Source organism: Oncorhynchus keta, chromosome 21, assembly GCF_023373465.1.
Source record: "Oncorhynchus keta strain PuntledgeMale-10-30-2019 chromosome 21, Oket_V2, whole genome shotgun sequence".
Lineage (NCBI taxonomy): Eukaryota > Metazoa > Chordata > Actinopteri > Salmoniformes > Salmonidae > Oncorhynchus > Oncorhynchus keta.
Window position 1 is genome coordinate 57,042,052 of NC_068441.1, and position 15,363 is coordinate 57,057,414.

The following is a 15,363-nucleotide window of genomic DNA, read 5'->3' on the forward strand; positions in this document are numbered from 1 at the left end:
TAGATCTAGCTGGTCTGTCATAATATAATAGAGACAGTATATCTAGCTGGTCTGTCAAATTATAATACAGACAGTTGATCTCGCTGGTCTGTCATATTATAATAGAGACAGTAGATCTAGCTGGTCTGTAATAATATAATAGAGACAGTAGATCTAGCTGGTCTGTAATAATATAATAGAGACAGTAGATCTAGCTTGTCTGTCATAATATAATAGAGACAGTAGATCTAGCTGGTCTGTCATATTATAATAGAGACAGTAGATGTCGCTGGTCTGTCATAATATAATAGAGACAGTAGATCTAGCTGGTCTGTCATATTATAATGGAGACAGTAGATCTAGCTGGTCTGTCATATTATAATAGAGACAGTACATCTAGCTGGTCTGTCATAATAGAATAGAGACAGTAGATCTAGCTGTTCTGTCATAATATGAGACAGTAGATCTCGCTGGTCTTTCATATTATAATAGAGACAGTAGATCTCGCTGGTCTGTCATAATAGAATAGAGACAGTAGATCGAGCTGGTCTGTCATATTATAATGGAGACAGTAGATCTAGCTGTTCTGTCATAATATGAGACAGTAGATCTAGCTGGTCTTTCATATTATAATAGAGACAGTAGATCTACCTGGTCTGTCATAATATAATAGATACAGTAGATCTACCTGGTCTGTCATAGAATAATAGAGACAGTAGATCTAGCTGGTCTATCATGTTATAATAGAGACAGTAGATCTAGCTGGTCTGTCATAATATAGCAGAGACAGTAGATCTAGCTATTCTGTCATAATATGAGACAGTAGATCTAGCTGGTCTTTCATATTATAATAGAGACAGTAGATGTACCTGGTCTGTCATAATATAATAGATACAGTAGATCTACCTGGTCTGTCATAAAATAATAGAGACAGTAGATCTAGCTGATCTGTCATAAAATAATAGAGACAGTAGATCTAGCTGGTCTGTCAAATTATAATAGAGACAGTAGATCTAGCTGGTCTGTCATAATATAATAGAGACAGTAGATCTAGCTGTTCTGTCATAATATGAGACAGTATATCTAGCTGGTCTTTCATGTTATAATAGAAACAGTAGATCTAGCTGGTCTGTCATAATATAATAGAGACAGTATATCTAGCTGGTCTGTCAAATTTTAATAGAGACAGTAGATCGAGCTGGTCTGTCATATTATAATAGAAACAGTAGATCTAGCTGGTCTGTCATAATATAATAGAGACAGTATATCTAGCTGGTCTGTCAAATTATAATACAGACAGTTGATCTCGCTGGTCTGTCATATTATAATAGAGACAGTAGATCTAGCTGGTCTGTAATAATATAATAGAGACAGTAGATCTAGCTGGTCTGTAATAATATAATAGAGACAGTAGATCTAGCTGGTCTATCATATTATAATGGACACAGTAGATCTAGCTGGTCTGTCATAATATAATAGAGACTGTAGATCTAGCTGGTCTGTCATATTATAATAGAGACAGTAGATGTTGCTGGTCTGTCATAATATAATAGAGACTGTAGATCTAGCTGGTCTGTCATATTATAATGGAGACAGTAGATCTAGCTGGTCTGTCATATTATAATAGAGACAGTAGATCTAGCTGGTCTGTCATATTATAATAGAGACAGTACATCTAGCTGGTCTGTCATAATAGAATAGAGATAGTAGATCTAGCTGTTCTGTCATAATATGAGACAGTAGATCTCGCTGGTCTTTCATATTATAATAGAGACAGTAGATCTCGCTGGTCTGTCATAATAGAATAGAGACAGTAGATCTCGCTGGTCTGTCATAATAGAATAGAGACAGTAGATTGAGCTGGTCTGTCATATTATAATGGAGACAGTAGATCTAGCTGTTCTGTCATAATATGAGACAGTAGATCTAGCTGGTCTGTCATATTATAATAGAGACAGTAGATCTAGCTGGTCTGTCATAATATAATAGAGACAGTATATCTAGCTGGTCTGTCAAATTATAATAGAGACAGTAGATCTAGCTGGTCTGTCATAATATAGCAGAGACAGTAGATCTACCTGGTCTGCCATAAAATAATAGAGACAGTAGATCTAGCTGGTCTGTCATAATATGATAGAGACAGTAGATCTAGCTGATCTGTCATAAAATAATACAGACAGTAGATCGAGCTGGTCTTTCATGTTATAATAGAAACAGTAGATCTAGCTGGTCTGTCATAATATAATAGAGACAGTATATCTAGCTGGTCTGTCAAATTATAATAGAGACAGTAGATCTAGCTGGTCTGTCATAATATAGCAGAGACAGTAGATCTACCTGGTCTGTCATAAAATAATAGTGACAGTAGATTTACCTGGTCTGTCATAATATAATAGAGACAGTAGATCTAGCTGATCTGTCATAAAATAATAGAGACAGTAGATCTAGCTGGTCTGTCAAATTATAATAGAGACAGTAGATCTAGCTGGTCTGTCATAATATAATAGAGACAGTAGATCTAGCTGTTCTGTCATAATATGAGACAGTATATCTAGCTGGTCTTTCATGTTATTATAGAAACAGTAGATCTAGCTGGTCTGTCATAATATAATACAGACAGTATATCTAGCTGGTCTGTCAAATTATAATAGAGACAGTAGATCGAGCTGGTCTGTCATATTATAATAGAAACAGTAGATCTAGCTGGTCTGTCATAATATAATAGAGACAGTATATCTAGCTGGTCTGTCAAATTATAATACAGACAGTTGATCTCGCTGGTCTGTCATATTATAATAGAGACAGTAGATCTAGCTGGTCTGTAATAATATAATAGAGACAGTAGATCTAGCTGGTCTGTAATAATATAATAGAGACAGTAGATCTAGCTGGTCTGTCATAATATAATAGAGACAGTAGATCTAGCTGGTCTGTCATATTATAATAGAGACAGTAGATGTCGCTGGTCTGTCATAATATAATAGAGACAGTAGATCTAGCTGGTCTGTCATATTATAATGGAGACAGTAGATCTAGCTGGTCTGTCATATTATAATAGAGACAGTACATCTAGCTGGTCTGTCATAATAGAATAGAGACAGTAGATCTAGCTGTTCTGTCATAATATGAGACAGTAGATCTCGCTGGTCTTTCATATTATAATAGAGACAGTAGATCTCGCTGGTCTGTCATAATAGAATAGAGACAGTAGATCGAGCTGGTCTGTCATATTATAATGGAGACAGTAGATCTAGCTGTTCTGTCATAATATGAGACAGTAGATCTAGCTGGTCTTTCATATTATAATAGAGACAGTAGATCTACCTGGTCTGTCATAATATAATAGATACAGTAGATCTACCTGGTCTGTCATAGAATAATAGAGACAGTAGATCTAGCTGGTCTGTCATATTATAATAGAGACAGTAGATCTAGCTGGTCTGTCATAATATAATAGAGACAGTATATCTAGCTGGTCTGTCAAATTATAATAGAGACAGTAGATCTAGCTGGTCTGTCATAATATAGCAGAGACAGTAGATCTACCTGGTCTGCCATAAAATAATAGAGACAGTAGATCTAGCTGGTCTGTCATAATATGATAGAGACAGTAGATCTAGCTGATCTGTCATAAAATAATAGAGACAGTAGATCGAGCTGGTCTTTCATGTTATAATAGAAACAGTAGATCTAGCTGGTCTGTCATAATATAATAGAGACAGTATATCTAGCTGGTCTGTCAAATTATAATAGAGACAGTAGATCTAGCTGGTCTGTCATAATATAGCAGAGACAGTAGATCTACCTGGTCTGTCATAAAATAATAGTGACAGTAGATCGAGCTGGTCTGTCATAATATGATAGAGACAGTAGATCTAGCTGATCTGTCATAAAATAATAGAGACAGTAGATCGAGCTGTTCTTTCATGTAATAATAGAAACAGTAGATCTACCTGGTCTGTCATAATATAATAGAGACAGTAGATCTAGCTGGTCTGTCATATTATAATAGAGACAGTAGATCTAGCTGTTCTGTCATAATATGAGACAGTATATCTATCTGGTCTGTCATATTATAATAGAGACAGTAGATCTCGCTGGTCTGTCATAATAGAATAGAGACAGTAGAACTCGCTGGTCTGTCATAATAGAATAGAGACAGTAGATCGAGCTGGTCTGTCATATTATAATGGAGACAGTAGATCTAGCTGTTCTGTCATAATATGAGACAGTAGATCTAGCTGGTCTTTCATATTATAATAGAGACAGTAGATCTACCTGGTCTGTCATAATATAATAGATACAGTAGTTCTACCTGGTCTGTCATAATATAATAGAGACAGTAGATCTAGCTGGTCTGTCATAATATAATAGAGACAGTAGATCAAGCTGGTCTGTCATAATATAGTAGAGCCAGTAGATCTAGCTGGTCTGTCATAATATAACAGAGACAGTAGATCTAGCTGGTCTGTCATAATATAATAGAGACAGTAGATCTAGCTGGTCTGTCATAATATAATAGAGACAGTAGATTGTGGTCCTTATGTAGCTCAGTTGGTAGAGCATGGCGCTTGTAACGCCAGGGTAGTGGGTTCGATCCCCGGGACCACCCATACGTAGAATGTATGCACACATGACTGTAAGTCGCTTTGGATAAAAGCGTCTGCTAAATGGCATATTTTTTTTTTTTTTTTTTGGTCTTTCATGTTATAATAGAAACAGTAGATCTAGCTGGTCTGTCATAATATAATAGAGACAGTATATCTAGCTGGTCTGTCAAATTATAATAGAGACAGTAGATTGAGCTGGTCTGTCATATTATAATAGAAACAGTAGATCTAGCTGGTCTGTCATAATATAATAGAGACAGTATATCTAGCTGGTCTGTCAAATTATAATACAGACAGTTGATCTCGCTGGTCTGTCATATTATAATAGAGACAGTAGATCTAGCTGGTCTGTCATAATATAATAGAGACAGTAGATCTAGCTGGTCTATCATATTATAATGGACACAGTAGATCTAGCTGGTCTGTCATAATATAACAGAGACTGTAGATCTAGCTGGTCTGTCATATTATAATAGAGACAGTAGATGTCGCTGGTCTGTCATAATATAATAGAGACAGTAGATCTAGCTGGTCTGTCATATTATAATGGAGACAGTAGATCAGCTGGTCTGTCATATTATAATAGAGACAGTAGATCTAGCTGGTCTGTCATATTATAATAGAGACAGTACATCTAGCTGGTCTGTCATAATAGAATAGAGACAGTAGATCTAGCTGTTCTGTCATAATATGAGACAGTAGATCTCGCTGGTCTTTCATATTATAATAGAGACAGTAGATCTAGCTGGTCTGTCATATTATAATAGAGACAGTACATCTAGCTGGTCTGTCATAATAGAATAGAGACAGTAGATCTAGCTGTTCTGTCATAATATGAGACAGTAGATCTCGCTGGTCTTTCATATTATAATAGAGACAGTAGATCTCGCTGGTCTGTCATAATAGAATAGAGACAGTAGATCTCGCTGGTCTGTCATAATAGAATAGAGACAGTAGATCGAGCTGGTCTGTCACATTATAATGGAGACAGTAGATCTAGCTGTTCTGTCATAATATGAGACAGTAGATCTAGCTGGTCTTTCATATTATAATAGAGACAGTAGATCTACCTGGTCTGTCATAGAATAATAGAGACAGTAGATCTAGCTGGTCTGTCATATTATAATAGAGACAGTAGATCTAGCTGGTCTGTCATAATATAATAGAGACAGTATATCTAGCTGGTCTGTCAAATTATAATAGAGACAGTAGATCTAGCTGGTCTGTCAAATTATAATAGAGACAGTAGATCTAGCTGGTCTGTCATAATATAGCAGAGACAGTAGATCTACCTGGTCTGTCATAAAATAATAGAGACAGTAGATCGAGCTGGTCTGTCATAATATGATAGAGACAGTAGATCTAGCTGATCTGTCATAAAATAATAGAGACAGTAGATCGAGCTGTTCTTTCATGTAATAATAGAAACAGTAGATCTAGCTGGTCTGTCATATTATAATAGAGACAGTAGATCTAGCTGTTCTGTCATAATATGAGACAGTATATCTAGCTGGTCTGTCATATTATAATAGAGACAGTAGATCTCGCTGGTCTGTCATAATAGAATAGAGACAGTAGATCTACCTGGTCTGTCATAGAATAATAGACATTTACATTTACATTTAAGTCATTTAGCAGACGCTCTTATCCAGAGCGACTTACAAATTGGTGCATACACCTTATGACATCCAGTGGAACAGCCACTTGCATCTAAATCTTTTAGGGGTGAGAAGGATTACTTACCCTTACTTACCCTATCCTAGGTATTCCTTGAAGAGGTGGGGTTTCAGGTGTCTCCGGAAGGTGGTGATTGACTCCGCTGTCCTGGCGTCGTGAGGGAGTTTGTTCCACCATTGGGGGGCCAGAGCAGCGAACAGTTTTGACTGGGCTGAGCGGGAACTGTACTTCCTCAGTGGTAGGGAGGCGAGCAGGCCAGAGGTGGATGAACGCAGTGCCCTTGTTTGGGTGTAGGGCCTCATCAGAGCCTGGAGGTACTGAGGTGCCGTTCCCCTCACAGCTCCGTAGGCAAGCACCATGGTCTTGTAGCGGATGCGAGCTTCAACTGGAAGCCAGTGGAGAGAGCGGAGGAGCGGGGTGACGTGAGAGAACTTGGGAAGGTTGAACACCAGACGGGCTGCGGCGTTCTGGATGAGTTGTAGGGGTTTAATGGCACAAGCCCAGCCAACAGCGAGTTGCAGTAATCAAGACGGGAGATGACAAGTGCCTGGATTAGGACCTGTGCCGCTTCCTGTGTGAGGCAGGGTCGTACTCTGCGGATGTTGTAGAGCATGAACCTACAGGAACGGGACACCGCCTTGATGTTAGTTGAGAACGACAGGGTGTTGTCCAGGATCACGCCAAGGTTCTTAGCGCTCTGGGAGGAGGACACAATGGAGTTGTCAACCGTGATGGCGAGATCATGGAACGGGCAGTCCTTCCCCGGGAGGAAGAGGAGCTCCGTCTTGCTGAGGTTCAGCTTGAGGTGGTGATCCGTCATCCACACTGATATGTCTGCCAGACATGCCGAGATGCGATTCGCCACCTGGTCATCAGAAGGGGGAAAGGAGAAGATTAATTGTGTGTCGTCTGCATAGCAATGATAGGAGAGACCATGTGAGGTTATGACAGAGCCAAGTGACTTGGTGTATAGCGAGAATAAGAGAGGGCCTAGAACAGAGCCCTGGGGACACCAGTGGTGAGAGCGCGTGGTGAGAGACAGATTCTCGCCACGCCACCTGGTAGGAGCGACCTGTCAGGTAGGACGCAATCCAAGCGTGGGCCGCGCCGGAGATGCCCAACTCGGAGAGGGTGGAGAGGAGGATCTGATGGTTCACAGTATCGAAGGCAGCCGATAGGTCTAGAAGGATGAGAGCAGAGGAGAGAGAGTTAGCTTTAGCAGTGCGGAGCGCCTCCGTGATACAGAGAAGAGCAGTCTCAGTTGAATGACTAGTCTTGAAACCTGACTGATTTGGATCAAGAAGGTCATTCTGAGAGAGATAGCGGTAGAGCTGGCCAAGGACGGCACGCTCAAGAGTTTTGGAGAGAAAAGAGAGAAGGGATAGAGACAGTAGATCTAGCTGGTCTGTCATATTATAATAGAGGCAGTAGATCTAGCTGGTCTGTCATATTATAATGGAGACAGTAGATCTAGCTGTTCTGTCATAATATGAGACAGTAGATCTAGCTGGTCTTTCATATTATAATAGAGACAGTAGATCTACCTGGTCTGTCATAATATAATAGATACAGTAGATTTACCTGGTCTGTCATAATATAATAGAGACAGTAGATCTAGCTGATCTGTCATAAAATAATAGAGACAGTAGATCTAGCTGGTCTGTCATAATATAATAGAGACAGTATATCTAGCTGGTCTGTCAAATTATAATAGAGACAGTAGATCTAGCTGGTCTGTCATAATATAATAGAGACAGTAGATCTAGCTGTTCTGTCATAATATGAGACAGTATATCTAGCTGGTCTTTCATGTTATAATAGAAACAGTAGATCTAGCTGGTCTGTCATAATATAATAGAGACAGTAGATCTAGCTGGTCTGTAATAATATAATAGAGACAGTAGATCTAGCTGGTCTATCATATTATAATGGACACAGTAGATCTAGCTGGTCTGTCATAATATAATAGAGACTGTAGATCTAGCTGGTCTGTCATATTATAATAGAGACAGTAGATGTCGCTGGTCTGTCATAATATAATAGAGACAGTAGATCTAGCTGGTCTGTCATATTATAATGGAGACAGTAGATCTAGCTGGTCTGTCATATTATAATAGAGACAGTAGATCTAGCTGGTCTGTCATATTATAATAGAGACAGTACATCTAGCTGGTCTGTCATAATAGAATAGAGACGGTAGATCTAGCTGTTCTGTCATAATATGAGACAGTAGATCTCGCTGGTCTTTCATATTATAATAGAGACAGTAGATCTCGCTGGTCTGTCATAATAGAATAGAGACAGTAGATCTCGCTGGTCTGTCATAATAGAATAGAGACAGTAGATCGAGCTGGTCTGTCATATTATAATGGAGACAGTAAATCTAGCTGTTCTGTCATAATATGAGACAGTAGATCTAGCTGGTCTTTCATATTATAATAGAGACAGTAGATCTAGCTGGTCTGTCATAATATAATAGAGACAGTATATCTGGCTGGTATGTCAAATTATAATAGAGACAGTAGATCTAGCTGGTCTGTCATAATATAGCAGAGACAGTAGATCTACCTGGTCTGCCATAAAATAATAGAGACAGTAGATCTAGCTGGTCTGTCATAATATGATAGAGACAGTAGATCTAGCTGATTTGTCATAAAATAATAGAGACAGTAGATCGAGCTGGTCTTTCTGTTATAATAGAAACAGTAGATCTAGCTGGTCTGTCATAATATAATAGAGACAGTATATCTAGCTGGTCTGTCAAATTATAATAGAGACAGTAGATCTAGCTGGTCTGTCATGATATAGCAGAGACAGTAGATCTACCTGGTCTGTCATAAAATAATAGAGACAGTAGATCGAGCTGGTCTGTCATAATATGATAGAGACAGTAGATCTAGCTGATCTGTCATAAAAAATAATAGAGACAGTAGATCGAGCTGGTCTTTCATGTAATAATAGAAACAGTAGATCTACATGGTCTGTCATAATATAATAGAGACAGTAGATCTAGCTGGTCTGTCATATTATAATAGAGACAGTAGATCTAGCTGTTCTGTCATAATATGAGACAGTATATCTAGCTGGTCTGTCATATTATAATAGAGACAGTAGATCTAGCTGGTCTGTCATAATAGAATAGAGACAGTAGATCTAGCTGGTCTGTCATAATATGATAGAGACAGTAGATCTAGCTGATCTGTCATAAAATAATAGAGACAGTAGATCGAGCTGGTCTTTCATGTTATAATAGAAACAGTAGATCTAGCTGGTCTGTCATAATATAATAGAGACAGTATATCTAGCTGGTCTGTCAAATTATAATAGAGACAGTAGATCTAGCTGGTCTGTCATAATATAGCAGAGACAGTAGATCTACCTGGTCTGTCATAAAATAATAGAGACAGTAGATCGAGCTGGTCTGTCATAATATGATAGAGACAGTAGATCTAGCTGATCTGTCATAAAATAATAGAGACAGTAGATCGAGCTGTTCTTTCATGTAATAATAGAAACAGTAGATCTACATGGTCTGTCATAATATAATAGCGACAGTAGATCTAGCTGGTCTGTCATATTATAATAGAGACAGTAGATCTAGCTGTTCTGTCATAATATGAGACAGTATATCTAGCTGGTCTGTCATATAATAGAGACAGTAGATCTAGCTGGTCTGTCATAATAGAATAGAGACAGTAGATCTAGCTGGTCTGTCATAATATGATAGAGACAGAAATCTAGCTGATCTGTCATAAAATAATAGAGACAGTAGATCGAGCTGGTCTTTCATGTTATAATAGAAACAGTAGATCTAGCTGGTCTGTCATAATATAATAGAGACAGTATATCTAGCTGGTCTGTCAAATTATAATAGAGACAGTAGATCTAGCTGGTCTGTCATAATATAGCAGAGACAGTAGATCTACCTGGTCTGTCATAAAATAATAGAGACAGTAGATCGAGCTGGTCTGTCATAATATGATAGAGACAGTAGATCTAGCTGATCTGTCATAAAATAATAGAGACAGTAGATCGAGCTGTTCTTTCATGTAATAATAGAAACAGTAGATCTACATGGTCTGTCATAATATAATAGAGACAGTAGATCTAGCTGGTCTGTCATATTATAATAGAGACAGTAGATCTAGCTGTTCTGTCATAATATGAGACAGTATATCTAGCTGGTCTGTCATATTATAATAGAGACAGTAGATCTAGCTGGTCTGTCATAATAGAATAGAGACAGTAGATCTAGCTGGTATGTCATAATATGATAGAGACAGTAGATCTAGCTGATCTGTCATAAAATAGAGACAGTAGATCGAGCTGGTCTTTCATGTTATAATAGAAACAGTAGATCTAGCTGGTCTGTCATAATATAATAGAGACAGTATATCTAGCTGGTCTGTCAAATTATAATAGAGACAGTAGATCTAGCTGGTCTGTCATAATATAGCAGAGACAGTAGATCTACCTGGTCTGTCATAAAATAATAGAGACAGTAGATCGAGCTGGTCTGTCATAATATGATAGAGACAGTAGATCTAGCTGATCTGTCATAAAATAATAGAGACAGTAGATCGAGCTGTTCTTTCATGTAATAATAGAAACAGTAGATCTACCTGGGTCTGTCATAATATAATAGACAGTAGATCTAGCTGGTCTGTCATATTATAATAGAGACAGTAGATCTAGCTGTTCTGTCATAATATGAGACAGTATATCTAGCTGGTCTGTCATATTATAATAGAGACAGTAGATCTAGCTGGTCTGTCATAATAGAATAGAGACAGTAGATCTACCTGGTCTGTCATAGAATAATAGAGACAGTAGATCTAGCTGGTCTGTCATATTATAATAGAGGCAGTAGATCTCGCTGGTCTGTCATATTATAATAGAGACAGTAGATCTCGCTGGTCTTTCATATTATAATAGAGACAGTAGATCTCGCTGGTCTGTCATAATAGAATAGAGACAGTAGATCTACCTGGTCTGTCATAGAATAATAGAGACAGTAGATCTAGCTGGTCTGTCATATTATAATAGAGGCAGTAGATCTAGCTGGTCTGTCATATTATAATGGAGACAGTAGATCTAGCTGTTCTGTCATAATATGAGACAGTAGATCTAGCTGGTCTTTCATATTATAATAGAGACAGTAGATCTACCTGGTCTGTCATAATATAATAGATACAGTAGATCTACCTGGTCTGTCATAGAATAATAGAGACAGTAGATCTAGCTGGTCTGTCATATTATAATAGAGACAGTAGATCTAGCTGGTCTGTCATAATATAATAGAGACAGTATATCTAGCTGGTCTGTCAAATTATAATAGAGACAGTAGATCTAGCTGATCTGTCATAAAATAATAGAGACAGTAGATCTAGCTGGTCTATCATATTATAATGGACACAGTAGATCTAGCTGGTCTGTCATAATATAATAGAGACTGTAGATCTAGTTGGTCTGTCATATTATAATAGAGACAGTAGCTTTCGCTGGTCTGTCATATTATAATAGAGACAGTAGATCTAGCTGGTCTGTCATATTATAATGGAGACAGTAGATCGAAAGGGTCTTTCATGTTATAATAGAAACAGTAGATATAGCTGGTCTGTTTTAATATAATAGAGACAGTATATCTAGCTGGTCTGTCAAATTATGATCGAGACAGTAGATCTAGCTGATCTGTCATAAAATAATAGAGACAAAAAAAAAAAAAAAAAAAGTAGATCGAGCTGGTCTTTCATGTTATAATAGAAACAGTAGATCTAGCTGGTCTGTCATAATATAATAGAGACAGTATATCGAGCTGGTCTGTCAAAATTATAATAGAGACAGTAGATCGAGCTGGTCTGTCATATTATAATAGAAACAGTAGATCTAGCTGGTCTGTCATAATATAATAGAGACAGTATATCTAGCTGGTCTGTCAAATTATAATACAGACAGTTGATCTCGCTGGTCTGTCATATTATAATAGAGACAGTAGATCTAGCTGGTCTGTAATAATATAATAGAGACAGTAGATCTAGCTGGTCTATCATATTATAATGGACACAGTAGATCTAGCTGGTCTGTCATAATATAATAGAGACTGTAGATCTAGCTGGTCTGTCATATTATAATAGAGACAGTAGATCTCGCTGGTCTGTCATAATATAATAGAGACAGTATATCTAGCTGGTCTGTCAAATTATAATAGAGACAGTAGACCTAGCTGGTCTGTCATAATAGAATAGAGACAGTAGATCTAGCTGTTCTGTCATAATATGAGACAGTAGATCTCGCTGGTCTTTCATATTATAATAGAGACAGTAGATCTCGCTGGTCTGTCATAATAGAATAGAGACAGTAGATCTACCTGGTCTGTCATAGAATAATAGAGACAGTAGATCTAGCTGGTCTGTCATATTATAATAGAGGCAGTAGATCTAGCTGGTCTGTCATATTATAATGGAGACAGTAGATCTAGCTGTTCTGTCATAATATGAGACAGTAGATCTAGCTGGTCTTTCATATTATAATAGAGACACTAGATCTACCTGGTCTGTCATAATATAATATATACAGTAGATCTACCTGGTCTGTCATAGAATAATAGAGACAGTAGATCTAGCTGGTCTGTCATATTATAATAGAGACAGAGATCTAGCTGGTCTGTCATAATATAATAGAGACAGTATATCTAGCTGGTCTGTCAAATTATAATAGAGACAGTAGATCTAGCTGGTCTGTCATAATATAGCAGAGACAGTAGATCTACCTGGTCTGCCATAAAATAATAGAGACAGTAGATCTAGCTGGTCTGTCATAATATGATAGAGACAGTAGATCTAGGGATCTGTCATAAAATAATAGAGGCAGTAGATCGAGCTGGTCTTTCATGTTATAATAGAAACAGTAGATCTAGCTGGTCTGTCATAATATAATAGAGACAGTATATCTATCTGGTCTGTCAAATTATAATAGAGACAGTAGATCTAGCTGGCCTGTCATAATATAGCAGAGACAGTAGATCTACCTGGTCTGTCATAAAATAATAGAGACAGTAGATCGAGCTGGTCTGTCATAATATGATAGAGACAGTAGATCTAGCTGTTCTGTCATAATATGAGACAGTATATCTAGCTGGTCTGTCATATTATAATAGAGACAGTAGATCTAGCTGGTCTGTCATATTATAATAGAGACAGTACATCTAGCTGGTCTGTCATAATAGAATAGAGACAGTAGATCTAGCTGTTCTGTCATAATATGAGACAGTAGATCTCGCTGGTCTTTCATATTATAATAGAGACAGTAGATCTTGCTGGTCTGTCATAATATAGTAGAGACAGTAGATCTAGCTGGTCTGTCATAATAGAATAGAGATAGTAGATCTAGCTGGTCTGTCACATTATAATAGAGACAGTAGATCGAGCTGTTCTGTCATAATATGAGACAGTAGATCTCGCTGGTCTTTCATATTATAATAGAGACAGTAGATCTCGCTGGTCTTTCATATTATAATAGAGACAGTAGATCTAGCTGGTCTGTCATATTATAATAGAGGCAGTAGATCTAGCTGGTCTGTCATATTATAATGGAGACAGTAGATCTAGCTGTTCTGTCATAATATGAGACAGTAGATCTAGCTGGTCTTTCATATTATAATAAGCACTAGATCTACCTGGTCTGTCATAATATAATATATACAGTAGATCTACCTGGTCTGTCATAGAATAATAGAGACAGTAGATCTAGCTGGTCTGTCATATTATAATAGAGACAGTAGATCTAGCTGGTCTGTCATAATATAATAGAGACAGTATATCTAGCTGGTCTGTCAAATTATAATAGAGACAGTAGATCTAGCTGGTCTGTCATAATATAGCAGAGACAGTAGATCTACCTGGTCTGCCATAAAATAATAGAGACAGTAGATCTAGCTGGTCTGTCATAATATGATAGAGACAGTAGATCTAGCTGATCTGTCATAAAATAATAGAGGCAGTAGATCAGCTGGTCTTTCATGTTATAATAGAAACAGTAGATCTAGCTGGTCTGTCATAATATAATAGAGACAGTATATCTATCTGGTCTGTAATTATAATAGAGACAGTAGATCTAGCTGGCCTGTCATAATATAGCAGAGACAGTAGATCTACCTGGTCTGTCATAAAATAATAGAGACAGTAGATCGAGCTGGTCTGTCATAATATGATAGAGACAGTAGATCTAGCTGTTCTGTCATAAATATGAGACAGTATATCTAGCTGGTCTGTCATATTATAATAGAGACAGTAGATCCAGCTGGTCTGTCATATTATAATAGAGACAGTACATCTAGCTGGTCTGTCATAATATGAGACAGTATATCTAGCTGGTCTGTCATATTATAATAGAGACAGTAGATCTAGCTGGTCTGTCATAAAATAATAGAGACAGTAGATCGAGCTGTTCTTTCATGTTATAATAGAAACAGTAGATCTACCTGGTCTGTCATAATATAATAGAGACAGTAGATCTAGCTGTTCTGTCATAATATGAGACAGTATATCTAGCTGGTCTGTCATATTATAATAGAGACAGTAGATCTAGCTGGTCTGTCATATTATAATAGAGACAGTACATCTAGCTGGTCTGTCATAATAGAATAGAGACAGTAGATCTAGCTGTTCTGTCATAATATGAGACAGTAGATCTCGCTGGTCTTTCATATTATAATAGAGACAGTAGATCTTGCTGGTCTGTCATAATATAGTAGAGACAGTAGATCTAGCTGGTCTGTCATAATAGAATAGAGATAGTAGATCTAGCTGGTCTGTCACATTATAATAGAGACAGTAGATCGAGCTGGTCTGTCATATTATAATACAGACAGTTGATCTCGCTGGTCTGTCATATTATAATAGAGACAGTAGATCTCGCTGGTCTGTCATAATAGAATAGAGACAGTAGATCTACCTGGTCTGTCATAGAATAATAGAGACAGTAGATCTAGCTGGTCTGTCATATTATAATAGAGGCAGTAGATCTAGCTGGTCTGTCATATTATAATGGAGACAGTAGATCTAGCTGTTCTGTCATAATATGAGACAGTAGATCTAGC